Below are 13,358 nucleotides of genomic sequence, written 5' to 3'. Positions count from 1 at the left end.
GCAGGAGCACATATTCCTTGAGAGAGGGTCTAGGGTCATAAGGGCATTGAAATGCCCGAGTACACTCCTGCCATTCCTTGTGTTAAACCTTAGTCACAGCTGCCACATGCGTGTTCTTATGCTTTTTTTTTAAAGGAACATCAGCTTTAACAAATCTAGGAGGGTCAAACCATGCTTTGAATCAATGAGGTTATCAAGCATCTCCTCCATAACATGTATTTAAGGACTTCCATAGGCCCCTCCTAAATAATCAGCTGTGGTTCCCCCCTCCACATCTTCAGAAGGTGTAATAGCAGCTTCAGTGGACATGTGATTAGGTAGCCCTTTGTGGGCCTCCAACTGGGATGCAAATGAGGAAGCTGATGTAGGTACGGAATGGTTGTTGGGTTCTTTATCCAACCCAATGGAGATGTCTGGAGCAGGCTGGACAGCCATAGGATTGGTGTGCACCTTTTTGCCTTTTTTCTTGAGTGGCAGCTGAATGTTGGGGTGGGCTGATTCAGAGACCATGGTACTCTAAGTTAACAATTTCAGACATTCGTTCTCCAAATAAATGGAAAGGGGAGATAAGCATCTGTGGAGAGTACTGGGGACAAATGCCTGACAGATCTCACACTGAGTATTGTCGTGCATAGCACACAAACAAAAAAGGTACTGCTCATGCCAGCCTTTATGTGGAATCTGACTCCCACACTCACATTTTCCCTTCCTGGATGACAAGTAGAAGGATAAAACCCAAAAGAGGAAGGAAGAGACTCCAATGGGGCACATCTTTAAAAGGCTCAAAAGCTACACCAACTAAACAAATGTTTTGCAGATCAAATTCAATGTAGCATAGTATGGCATACGTCTGATGTATGGCACCTGGAAAATGTAAAGGTTTTGGTGTGCTGGCTAGATATTCAGATATCCTTGTCAGGATATGGCAGAAGTAAATAATACTGCAACACTGACAAGGAACATCTTGGTGTTCTTCCACTGAAAAAAATGGCACATTCTGGAAATAGTCTCAGAGAAAGTGAGACATTCACAGTGAGATTCAGAAACTGAGCCCTCCTGTGAGTCTGAATCAGAAATCTTGAAGAGAAAACCCTGTACCTGTAGCTTCATCTTTCTGTCCTGATTCAGAAGCTTGAATTTCTTCAGGAAAAGAGGTATCCCTCTTTCTTTTCCCAGAAACTACATTATAAGAGGGATCAATAGCCTGAATTAAACTATGAGCCAGATCCAGTAAATTACTCCAGTCTAAGGAAATTTGAGGGGGAGCTGATGCAAGTTTAATTTCCTGTTTCTTTTTGACAGAAAAAAATGGCAGCAATAATGTTATTAATTGCAGCAGCAGCTTCCCCATGGATGGTTACAACAGTCTGACAAATGAGGGAGGTTTCCTTGTTCCCTGGACTGACAAGACTAACTCCCTCTTGCCCACTGAGGAAACCCCAAAAGCAACAGAGAATGTGGCTAACCCCCTATCCATACTGGCTGGCTGGCTGGCTGGCTGTAGGTGCTATACCAGAGGAGTCCAGGGTAAAAGATGGGTGTTCTGAGATGCAACTAGGGGCCACAGCAGTGTCAGCCTCCTGCAGCTGAAACAAACTGCTAGCCTGCTGTGGTTGCAAAGGCCGTTTGCTTAACTTTTTTTGTGTGGCTGAAAGACTGCCCATAGGACTAACAGTTTGTTCCACTGTCAAGCCAGGAAAACAAGCAGCAAGAGCCTGTAAAACTCAAACGTCTTTAAAAGTCACTTTTTTCATATAAAAGCACTTTAAAATACTTTGCCAGTCCCCAAAAGTAAAATAAACACAATTTCTCCACAGAAAAAAATGTTTTTAATTACTTTAAATAGCTTTTAAACTGACAGGAAAGGGTGCTATCATTTAAAAACACAGTACAGTCTCATGAGAGTCAATTAAAGCACAAACTCCTAGCTTTAAAATATCTTTCCTGAACAGGAAAATTTTATAAAGTAAACAATTGTTTTTAAAGTGGAAGTTTTTCCCCACAAAAGAACAGTACAAGCTGATCAGCAATCCTCAAATGCCTCCAAGGGGCATATTCTTTGACATCAGGAAAGCTCTGAAGGGCTTGGCACCCAAACCTGTCTTTTTAGTCAGCTCACATGAGCTGACAGACAGTTGGGTGACTGGACGGTGCACTGAAACTTTGGAAGTTGGCTGGATGTTATGGCCTATGCAGGATATAACCCACTTAGCTATGGCTACTGCAGCAATGATCAATATGCTGAGTATACAGTGGTCTGCGGGGTGAGCATTTTGAATTTAGGTACTTTCAAAAAGATATTTATATATGACAAATCCAATACTAGTCTTCATGACAGCTCCTTTTTTGATACCAAAATGATTCTGGTACAAAATATTTTTTCTTCTTTTTCTAGTGCAGGAACTAGTTCTAAAACCTCTGATTGCAGCTAATGAAGGAGTACTAACTAGAACAAACGTGTCTGGGCTGATGGATGATGGGGATTTCCTTCAAAGGGAGGACCATTTTCTGTCCATTGCTAAGAGTATTCTCACTGAATTATTCTCTACACCCACTCATCTGAGATTATTTGTATGGTCTATATTACAATGTTGAAAGATGAATTCACCGAACACATCTTAATCGACATGTAAATAGCAACCTTTCAAATACCAAACGTCCACTTAAGAAAATTTTTTCCCAGGGGAAAAAATTGCTCGCCAACACAAATCAAAGTTTCAAACCCTACAGCCCCTGATGTGGGGGGCTGTGCCCCCCTAACTAAATATACCAACTCCGAGATCGCACTATAGTGGGGAAAAGGGCAAATCCACAAAGACGGCCAAGCAATTTTTTCTCCTGGGAAAAAATTTGTTGAAGTGGCCATTTGGCATTTCAAAAGGTCGATATTTATGTGTCGATAAGGATGTGTTTGGTGAACTCGTCTTTCGACATCATAATACAGACCCATTTGTGGCCGAGCTGTTGGGTTAAGTGATAGCCTGGAGGAAAGCGAAATGGGAGGGGGAAGGTCCAGGATGCCCCAAGTCTTGGCATTCTCATTCTAAAGCAGAGGAATTATCTTTTTTTTTCTTTTTTTGCAAAAGGAGCCCCTTGCATTTGATTTGGAAGCATTATCCTCCTGCCATTTCCTGTTGGTACCCTAACTCTTGTTAAGCTGGGATTTTTGCTTGTTGTACCTTTTGAAGTTGAACACCTTGTTAGGGAAGAACCTGATAAAATGAAACATTCTAGATACCCCATGCATCAATTTACCTCTGTCCTCCCATTGTTTGAAAATCTGGGTAGTGGCAGGACCAAACTCAAACTCAGAACTTAAAGGAGCATTCAAACTCTCATATTTAAATCCACAGAAAAAATTCTGGGTATGTAACCAAACATTCACAAAAAGTAAAAATACACAGGAACAGGTGAAAGGTGCGGTACAAGACAATTGTATAAACTTGAAGTAAAAAACAAGTACCCAACACGGCTAGGCAAAAACTCTATTGAACATAAAAGAAAGTGATAAAAGTAAGAGCTTTCATGATAACATTATCGCTTCTTCAGACTAATCTGAAGAAGTGATAGTGTTATCGTGAAAGCACTTACTTTTATCACTTTCTTTTATGTTCAATAAATAGAGTATTTGCCTAGCCGTGTTGGTTCGGTATGTTTTTTTACTTTAAGTTCAATGTAACCAAACATACCTTCTCAATACAGCAGCAGAGGCTGCATTTCTAGAAATAGAATCCACACCTTCCAAGACACTCCTCAAATCACGTTTTGAAACCTGAATCACTTTAGAAACAATCTCACTAACTGAGCATGCAAAGTCATCTAAACTGGAAGCACAGTGCAAAATAATTTCCACAAGAAGCCCGATAATTTAAAATTCTAAAGTCTAAGTTACTAGACTGAGGCAAATATTTTCCCTAAGATTCTAATCACTTGGCAATTTTATATGGTGGTGTAGGATTAGCAGAAGCCAAGGCTCTCTTGCTAAGAGCTGACAGCTGGACATCTGCAGCTGGGTCAGCTGACAGCGCAATGACAGCTGCAGTAAAACGGTACACCTTGTATTACCCTTGTAGCCTTTTCAGAACTGGTTAACTAGCCAAAGGGGTTAACATGCAGTTTTACAGATGTCTTTTAAGACCAGTAACAAATGAGGAACAACCAAACATTTGGAATCTCATCCTGAATAAGATCATAAACTCTGCCAATCTCTGGAATAGCTCCAGATTGTTTCTAGTCAAACACATCACTAAACCTAGCTGGCATCTGTGAAAAGGTGAAAGGCTCCCTACTGAAATGTCGGCACACAAATTGCTGAGTGCTGAAATAAAAGACCGAAAACACAAGAGAGGGAGAAACCTTGAAAAATCACTTCTGTAAACTTCTTTTCGTAGAGGGGAAGCCCCCCTTACCCCCCTGCCAACTTATATATACAACAACTTAGAGATTGCATACTTCAGAAAAAAGGGAATATTCTGAGAAATGGCATCTTAGGCTTATTTGAAAGTCTGACCTTTCAGCCATTCAGTTCATTATGGTACTTGCTGTCTTGGGTCTCAAAATATCAAATGGTTACCAAGCTAAACACTTGCTTAAGTTTTTTAAACTGTTCACCTTCCAAAGAATCAGACTGGACAATCACAGTGTGTTCACTACTGTCTGCATCATAGTCCCCATCAAAATGTACAGTGCTAGACTGACCTCTAGAGAAGTTAGCCACAAAGCCATCCTGAATAGAAGCAATCTCCAAAATTAGCTGATTATTAAACACTTTTAGCTAAGGAAACCACATCAGCCCCATACATAGTAATAACCTAATTGTTGTGTGATGAAGTTTGTTTCTTCTTAGTATGAACTAACTAGAGGACAAACTATCTGGGGACGGAGTATTATGTATGGCAAGAGGTCTCTTACCCCAGACCACTCCTGCATCTAAAGGGTTTGAATACTCCGTACCTGAATCAGGTACTGAATAGCCTCAGAGGATGTGTCTGACCCCCTGTACTATAGAGGGCTGTGGGCTCACATTAATGGTGATGCAAAAATAGGCAAGTGGTTTTCTGGTCAGTTTAAGGCAACAACAAAATCACAAACTTTAGGCTGAGGCAAGCTTTTGTTGATTTTTTTTTCTATTAATGTGCAGCTGGATTTCATTGGGGGAGACAGCCATATCAAGATCCATCAAGTCAGGTGAAAAAAAAAAACAAGCCGGAATAGTACACTGACACTATTAGGAGCAGACTAAGAGCAGCAGTTATAGAAAATATAAGCTATAAGTTAACAATTTCAGACATTCGTTCTCCAAATAAATGGAAAGGGGAGATAAGCATCTGTGGAGAGTACTGGGGACAAATGCCTGACAGATCTCACACTGAGTATTGTCGTGCATAGCACACAAACAAAAAAGGTACTGCTCATGCCAGCCTTTATGTGGAATCTGACTCCCACACTCACATTTTCCCTTCCTGGATGACAAGTAGAAGGATAAAACCCAAAAGAGGAAGGAAGAGACTCCAATGGGGCACATCTTTAAAAGGCTCAAAAGCTACACCAACTAAACAAATGTTTTGCAGATCAAATTCAATGTAGCATAGTATGGCATACGTCTGATGTATGGCACCTGGAAAATGTAAAGGTTTTGGTGTGCTGGCTAGATATTCAGATATCCTTGTCAGGATATGGCAGAAGTAAATAATACTGCAACACTGACAAGGAACATCTTGGTGTTCTTCCACTGAAAAAAATGGCACATTCTGGAAATAGTCTCAGAGAAAGTGAGACATTCACAGTGAGATTCAGAAACTGAGCTCTCCTGTGAGTCTGAATCAGAAATCTTGAAGAGAAAACCCTGTACCTGTAGCTTCATCTTTCTGTCCTGATTCAGAAGCTTGAATTTCTTCAGGAAAAGAGGTATCCCTCTTTCTTTTCCCAGAAACTACATTATAAGAGGGATCAATAGCCTGAATTAAACTATGAGCCAGATCCAGTAAATTACTCCAGTCTAAGGAAATTTGAGGGGGAGCTGATGCAAGTTTAATTTCCTGTTTCTTTTTGACAGAAAAAAATGGCAGCAATAATGTTATTAATTGCAGCAGCAGCTTCCCCATGGATGGTTACAACAGTCTGACAAATGAGGGAGGTTTCCTTGTTCCCTGGACTGACAAGACTAACTCCCTCTTGCCCACTGAGGAAACCCCAAAAGCAACAGAGAATGTGGCTAACCCCCTATCCATACTGGCTGGCTGGCTGGCTGGCTGGCTGTAGGTGCTATACCAGAGGAGTCCAGGGTAAAAGATGGGTGTTCTGAGATGCAACTAGGGGCCACAGCAGTGTCAGCCTCCTGCAGCTGAAACAAACTGCTAGCCTGCTGTGGTTGCAAAGGCCGTTTGCTTAACTTTTTTTGTGTGGCTGAAAGACTGCCCATAGGACTAACAGTTTGTTCCACTGTCAAGCCAGGAAAACAAGCAGCAAGAGCCTGTAAAACTCAAACGTCTTTAAAAGTCACTTTTTTCATATAAAAGCACTTTAAAATACTTTGCCAGTCCCCAAAAGTAAAATAAACACAATTTCTCCACAGAAAAAAATGTTTTTAATTACTTTAAATAGCTTTTAAACTGACAGGAAAGGGTGCTATCATTTAAAAACACAGTACAGTCTCATGAGAGTCAATTAAAGCACAAACTCCTAGCTTTAAAATATCTTTCCTGAACAGGAAAATTTTATAAAGTAAACAATTGTTTTTAAAGTGGAAGTTTTTCCCCACAAAAGAACAGTACAAGCTGATCAGCAATCCTCAAATGCCTCCAAGGGGCATATTCTTTGACATCAGGAAAGCTCTGAAGGGCTTGGCACCCAAACCTGTCTTTTTAGTCAGCTCACATGAGCTGACAGACAGTTGGGTGACTGGACGGTGCACTGAAACTTTGGAAGTTGGCTGGATGTTATGGCCTATGCAGGATATAACCCACTTAGCTATGGCTACTGCAGCAATGATCAATATGCTGAGTATACAGTGGTCTGCGGGGTGAGCATTTTGAATTTAGGTACTTTCAAAAAGATATTTATATATGACAAATCCAATACTAGTCTTCATGACAGCTCCTTTTTTGATACCAAAATGATTCTGGTACAAAATATTTTTTCTTCTTTTTCTAGTGCAGGAACTAGTTCTAAAACCTCTGATTGCAGCTAATGAAGGAGTACTAACTAGAACAAACGTGTCTGGGCTGATGGATGATGGGGATTTCCTTCAAAGGGAGGACCATTTTCTGTCCATTGCTAAGAGTATTCTCACTGAATTATTCTCTACACCCACTCATCTGAGATTATTTGTGGCGGGTCTATATTACAATGTTGAAAGATGAATTCACCGAACACATCTTAATCGACATGTAAATAGCAACCTTTCAAATACCAAACGTCCACTTAAGAAAATTTTTTCCCAGGGGGAAAAAAAATTGCTCGGCCAACACAAATCAAAGTTTCAAACCCTACAGCCCCTGATGTGGGGGGCTGTGCCCCCCTAACTAAATATACCAACTCCGAGATCGCACTATAGTGGGGAAAAGGGCAAATCCACAAAGACGGCCAAGCAATTTTTTCTCCTGGGAAAAAATTTGTTGAAGTGGCCATTTGGCATTTCAAAAGGTCGATATTTATGTGTCGATAAGGATGTGTTTGGTGAACTCGTCTTTCGACATCATAATACAGACCCATTTGTGGCCGAGCTGTTGGGTTAAGTGATAGCCTGGAGGAAAGCGAAATGGGAGGGGGAAGGTCCAGGATGCCCCAAGTCTTGGCATTCTCATTCTAAAGCAGAGGAATTATCTTTTTTTTTTTTTGCAAAAGGAGCCCCTTGCATTTGATTTGGAAGCATTATCCTCCTGCCATTTCCTGTTGGTACCCTAACTCTTGTTAAGCTGGGATTTTTGCTTGTTGTACCTTTTGAAGTTGAACACCTTGTTAGGGAAGAACCTGATAAAATGAAACATTCTAGATACCCCATGCATCAATTTACCTCTGTCCTCCCATTGTTTGAAAATCTGGGTAGTGGCAGGACCAAACTCAAACTCAGAACTTAAAGGAGCATTCAAACTCTCATATTTAAATCCACAGAAAAAATTCTGGGTATGTAACCAAACATTCACAAAAAGTAAAAATACACAGGAACAGGTGAAAGGTGCGGTACAAGACAATTGTATAAACTTGAAGTAAAAAACAAGTACCCAACACGGCTAGGCAAAAACTCTATTGAACATAAAAGAAAGTGATAAAAGTAAGAGCTTTCATGATAACATTATCGCTTCTTCAGACTAATCTGAAGAAGTGATAGTGTTATCGTGAAAGCACTTACTTTTATCACTTTCTTTTATGTTCAATAAATAGAGTATTTGCCTAGTCAGTTGGTTCGGTATGTTTTTTTACTTTAAGTTCAATGTAACCAAACATACCTTCTCAATACAGCAGCAGAGGCTGCATTTCTAGAAATAGAATCCACACCTTCCAAGACACTCCTCAAATCACGTTTTGAAACCTGAATCACTTTAGAAACAATCTCACTAACTGAGCATGCAAAGTCATCTAAACTGGAAGCACAGTGCAAAATAATTTCCACAAGAAGCCCGATAATTTAAAATTCTAAAGTCTAAGTTACTAGACTGAGGCAAATATTTTCCCTAAGATTCTAATCACTTGGCAATTTTATATGGTGGTGTAGGATTAGCAGAAGCCAAGGCTCTCTTGCTAAGAGCTGACAGCTGGACATCTGCAGCTGGGTCAGCTGACAGCGCAATGACAGCTGCAGTAAAACGGTACACCTTGTATTACCCTTGTAGCCTTTTCAGAACTGGTTAACTAGCCAAAGGGGTTAACATGCAGTTTTACAGATGTCTTTAAGACCAGTAACAAATGAGGAACAACCAAACATTTGGAATCTCATCCTGAATAAGATCATAAACTCTGCCAATCTCTGGAATAGCTCCAGATTGTTTCTAGTCAAACACATCACTAAACCTAGCTGGCATCTGTGAAAAGGTGAAAGGCTCCCTACTGAAATGTCGGCACACAAATTGCTGAGTGCTGAAATAAAAGACCGAAAACACAAGAGAGGGAGAAACCTTGAAAAATCACTTCTGTAAACTTTTCGTGAGGGAAGCCCCCCTTACCCCCCTGCCAACTTATATATACAACAACTTAGAGATTGCATACTTCAGAAAAAAGGGAATATTCTGAGAAATGGCATCTTAGGCTTATTTGAAAGTCTGACCTTTCAGCCATTCAGTTCATTATGGTACTTGCTGTCTTGGGTCTCAAAATATCAAATGGTTACCAAGCTAAACACTTGCTTAAGTTTTTTAAACTGTTCACCTTCCAAAGAATCAGACTGGACAATCACAGTGTGTTCACTACTGTCTGCATCATAGTCCCCATCAAAATGTACAGTGCTAGACTGACCTCTAGAGAAGTTAGCCACAAAGCCATCCTGAATAGAAGCAATCTCCAAAATTAGCTGATTATTAAACACTTTTAGCTAAGGAAACCACATCAGCCCCATACATAGTAATAACCTAATTGTTGTGTGATGAAGTTTGTTTCTTCTTAGTATGAACTAACTAGAGGACAAACTATCTGGGGACGGAGTATTATGTATGGCAAGAGGTCTCTTACCCCAGACCACTCCTGCATCTAAAGGGTTTGAATACTCCGTACCTGAATCAGGTACTGAATAGCCTCAGAGGATGTGTCTGACCCCCTGTACTATAGAGGGCTGTGGGCTCACATTAATGGTGATGCAAAAATAGGCAAGTGGTTTTCTGGTCAGTTTAAGGCAACAACAAAATCACAAACTTTAGGCTGAGGCAAGCTTTTGTTGATTTTTTTTTCTATTAATGTGCAGCTGGATTTCATTGGGGGAGACAGCCATATCAAGATCCATCAAGTCAGGTGAAAAAAAAAAACAAGCCGGAATAGTACACTGACACTATTAGGAGCAGACTAAGAGCAGCAGTTATAGAAAATATAAGCTATGTTCCCACATAGCAAATAAGGCTAAAATGCATAAACTACATCAGAAACAGTTTAAATTGTGCCAAGTCTTGTTCTACAATTTGCACAGTGCAGTAAACAACACACAGTGTCACACTACAAAGTAACATTTACTTGTCCAGAGATAAAAGATTAAATGTATGCCCGTAAATATTTTTTTTAAAAGCATAAGTAAGCATTTGCTAAGAGATTTTCTGGTCAGAAATGAAAAACAAAATCTCAACAGAAAATGCATATAAAGTAATTAGCAGTAAAACTGTGACTGATATAAACAGCTATAGCAGTATTAAATCAGTAGCATCATCATCAAGTTAAATCAGTAGCATCATCAATAATCCTTTTTTTCTATTTTCTACTTGGGGTTGGGGTGTTATATCAATTGTTGCCATCTCTCTTGATTCAATGCCACTCTCCTAACTTCAACAGTGTTGCCCAACTGTCACAGGCCTTCTCTCACACAATCCATCTTAATGCCCTCATTTCCTCCTGCCTTCTTCCTATATGTCCTGAATCTTCTTCACCAGACTGTCTTCTGCTTTTCTGCATGTCTGCCCAAACCACCACAATCTGCTCTCTTTGAACTTCTCTGTAATTGGACCTATTTTGGCTTCTGATCTGATGTCCTCATTTCTTTGTCTGTCCAACAGTGTACATCCTACCTCCTGTTTCAAACAACTCATCTCCCATCCCCTCTAGCTTCCTCAACTGCTCTGCCTTTAATGCTCAGTTTTCTGTAACATGCAGAATTAGTGGTTGCAGCACTATTTTATACACCTCTTTGGTATTCTTCTGTCATACACTACCCCTGCCACTCTATGCCAGTTGGCAGCAGACCCTCTGTTTCTAGCTTTGACAGCCTCATTCAGGCTTTCTTCTTCACCACCCTTCCCAGTTACTTGAAACTATTAATCTGTTCTACTGTTTTCCCTTCTATCTCAATTTTCATTTTTTTCTGATTTCCCCATTTGCCGCATTACAACTCTTATCTGTACTCTATTTCATCCCATGAGCTTTCAGTTTTGCATTCTATTCTCCCATCCTTTGCTGAATTTCTTGCTTAGAGTCTGCCTGTAATACCACACTGTCTGCATACAGCAACTTTGTTGATCTGTTCACTCCAACCTGTTTGCTGATATAATCTTTCACTAGTATGAACAGCAGTGGGCACAGATCTGAACACTGATGCACACTCATCTCCCTCTAGGAACCCCTCTGTGAGACTGAACACTGTTCATACTTGAGTCATTGGGTCCTTGCACATGCCTGCACTAATTCTACCAATTTTTCTAGGACTATAAACAATCGCAGGACTACCCAAATCAGCATTCTTGGAACCTTTTCATATGCTTTCTCCAAGTCTAGGAATGCCTAGTTGGACTCCTTCCTCATTTCTAACTTCTTCTTAACTATTTGTCTCACTGCAAACATGGGGTTGGTTGTGCTGCATTCTGATCTGAATCTGAACTACTCATGTTCCACCTTACTTTCTACTACTCTGAGAATTAATCAGTCACCCTCTCTAGAATTTTCATGCAGTGCGACAGGAGTTTGATACCTCTATACTGCCCACAGTTGTGAATGACACTTTTGTTCTTGTACAATGGCACTAGTACACATTTTCCAGTCATTTGGGATATGCCTTTATCTCCATATTGCTAAGAGTACCTTCAGGAGCCATTTCTCCCCATCTCACTGATCATACCTGCTGTGACCTCATCTGAGCCTACTGCTTTTCCTGACTTAATTTTCCTTAGTGCCATTCTTAACTTCTGCTCGGGTGGGCCCCTCCTCTTCCTTCATTGCAGGTTGTGTCTCAGGCAGTACAGCTTCTATGGAGGTTTCTTCATTCAGAAGTTGCTGAGAGTACTCCCTTCCATCTGCTTTCGATATCTAGTGGGCTGGTGAACAGATGGTTACTGGCATCTCTGACAAAAGGTATCTATCTTCTTTATCTTTCTGTCTTTGCCTTGCAAGCAGATAGAGTTTCTTTGTGCCATCTACACAGTCCCTTTCCAAAAGCTGGTAGAGTACCTCTGATTCCTTGTTCTTTGCTATTGCAACTCTTCTCTTAACCTCTTTGTTAGCCAGCCAGTATCCCTTCTTTGCCTGGTTTATCTTTTCTATCACCCACTTTTTTCTCTACTTTATTTTGATGACTTCCTGGACTTCTGAATTGCACCACCAGCTTTCTTTATGTACCTTATGTCCATACCTGGCTTGGCCACATACCTGTTCTGTAGTCCTTACACGTACTATTTTAAGGTGCTGCCATTCTTCTTCAACTCCAGCTATTTCCTCTTCTTCCAAAGGTGACAGAACTCTTGTGCTTTTTCTCCAGTCAGCTTGCAGGTCTTCAGCCTAGTCTCTGTTGACCTTACATCCTTCTTTGACAACTACTTGCAGTTGATTGTGGCAACCAATGTTCTATAATGTGGCCCAAATGTTTCACTGGGGATGACTTTGCAATCCCTGATTCTACCCCAATTCCCGTTACTTACTAAGAAAAGTCTACCCGAGTTGCATGTTGACTGCTCTTGTATGTGATCCTGCGACTGTCTCTTACTGAACCATGTGTTGGCCATCATAAAGCCATTTGCAAACAGAAATCTAGAATGGCCTGTCATTCTTTATTCCTATTGCCCAACCCATGTAAACCAAGGCAGTCCTTACATCCTGCTATGATTGTCCAGGTATAGGCATTCAGGTCACCCATTATTAACACCAATTCATGTTGTTCTGCTTGATCTAGAAGGTCCTGCAATGGCTTTTTCAATGCACACTGTTCCTCACTATTACAATCCTGCTGTGAGGCATAGGCTGAAATTATGAATAGTGCCTAATCCATACACCAGAGTCAGACTGTCATGAGTCTATTACTAATTCTGATGACATCCCTCACTGTATACTGAAGTCTCTCCCTCACCTCAATTCCCGCACCATTTCTATTTTGTCCTTCTACTGTGCAGTAGACACAGGCTCTGGACATCAAGAAAAATGTCTTTGCTGCAATGCCATGCCATCTTGTCTCCTGGGCACACAGGACGTCCAGCCACTTCCTTATCATCATGTCATACACTTCCAAGCTGTTCCTGTCAGTGAACCTACAGTCACAGTATAGCAATTCTTGTTTCATCTTTGGCAGCTTGACTGGTTTTATGTCCAGCTTTTGCTCAACAGAGCTACCCCATGTAAATCAAGATCAGTAGCAAATATATAAATGAAGGATGAAAAAAGTGACAAAATGCAATATTTTCCTATCAAAATTTCCAAACAAAGCAGATATCCATCAGAAACAGGAAGCTTAGTGTTCAAATGAC

Source organism: Protopterus annectens, chromosome 4.part0 (genome assembly GCF_019279795.1).
Source record: "Protopterus annectens isolate FY-2018-M chromosome 4.part0, PAN1.0, whole genome shotgun sequence".
NCBI lineage: Eukaryota > Metazoa > Chordata > Ceratodontiformes > Protopteridae > Protopterus > Protopterus annectens.
The sequence above is the reverse complement of the archived record's forward strand: the minus strand, read 5'-3'. Positions refer to the sequence as shown.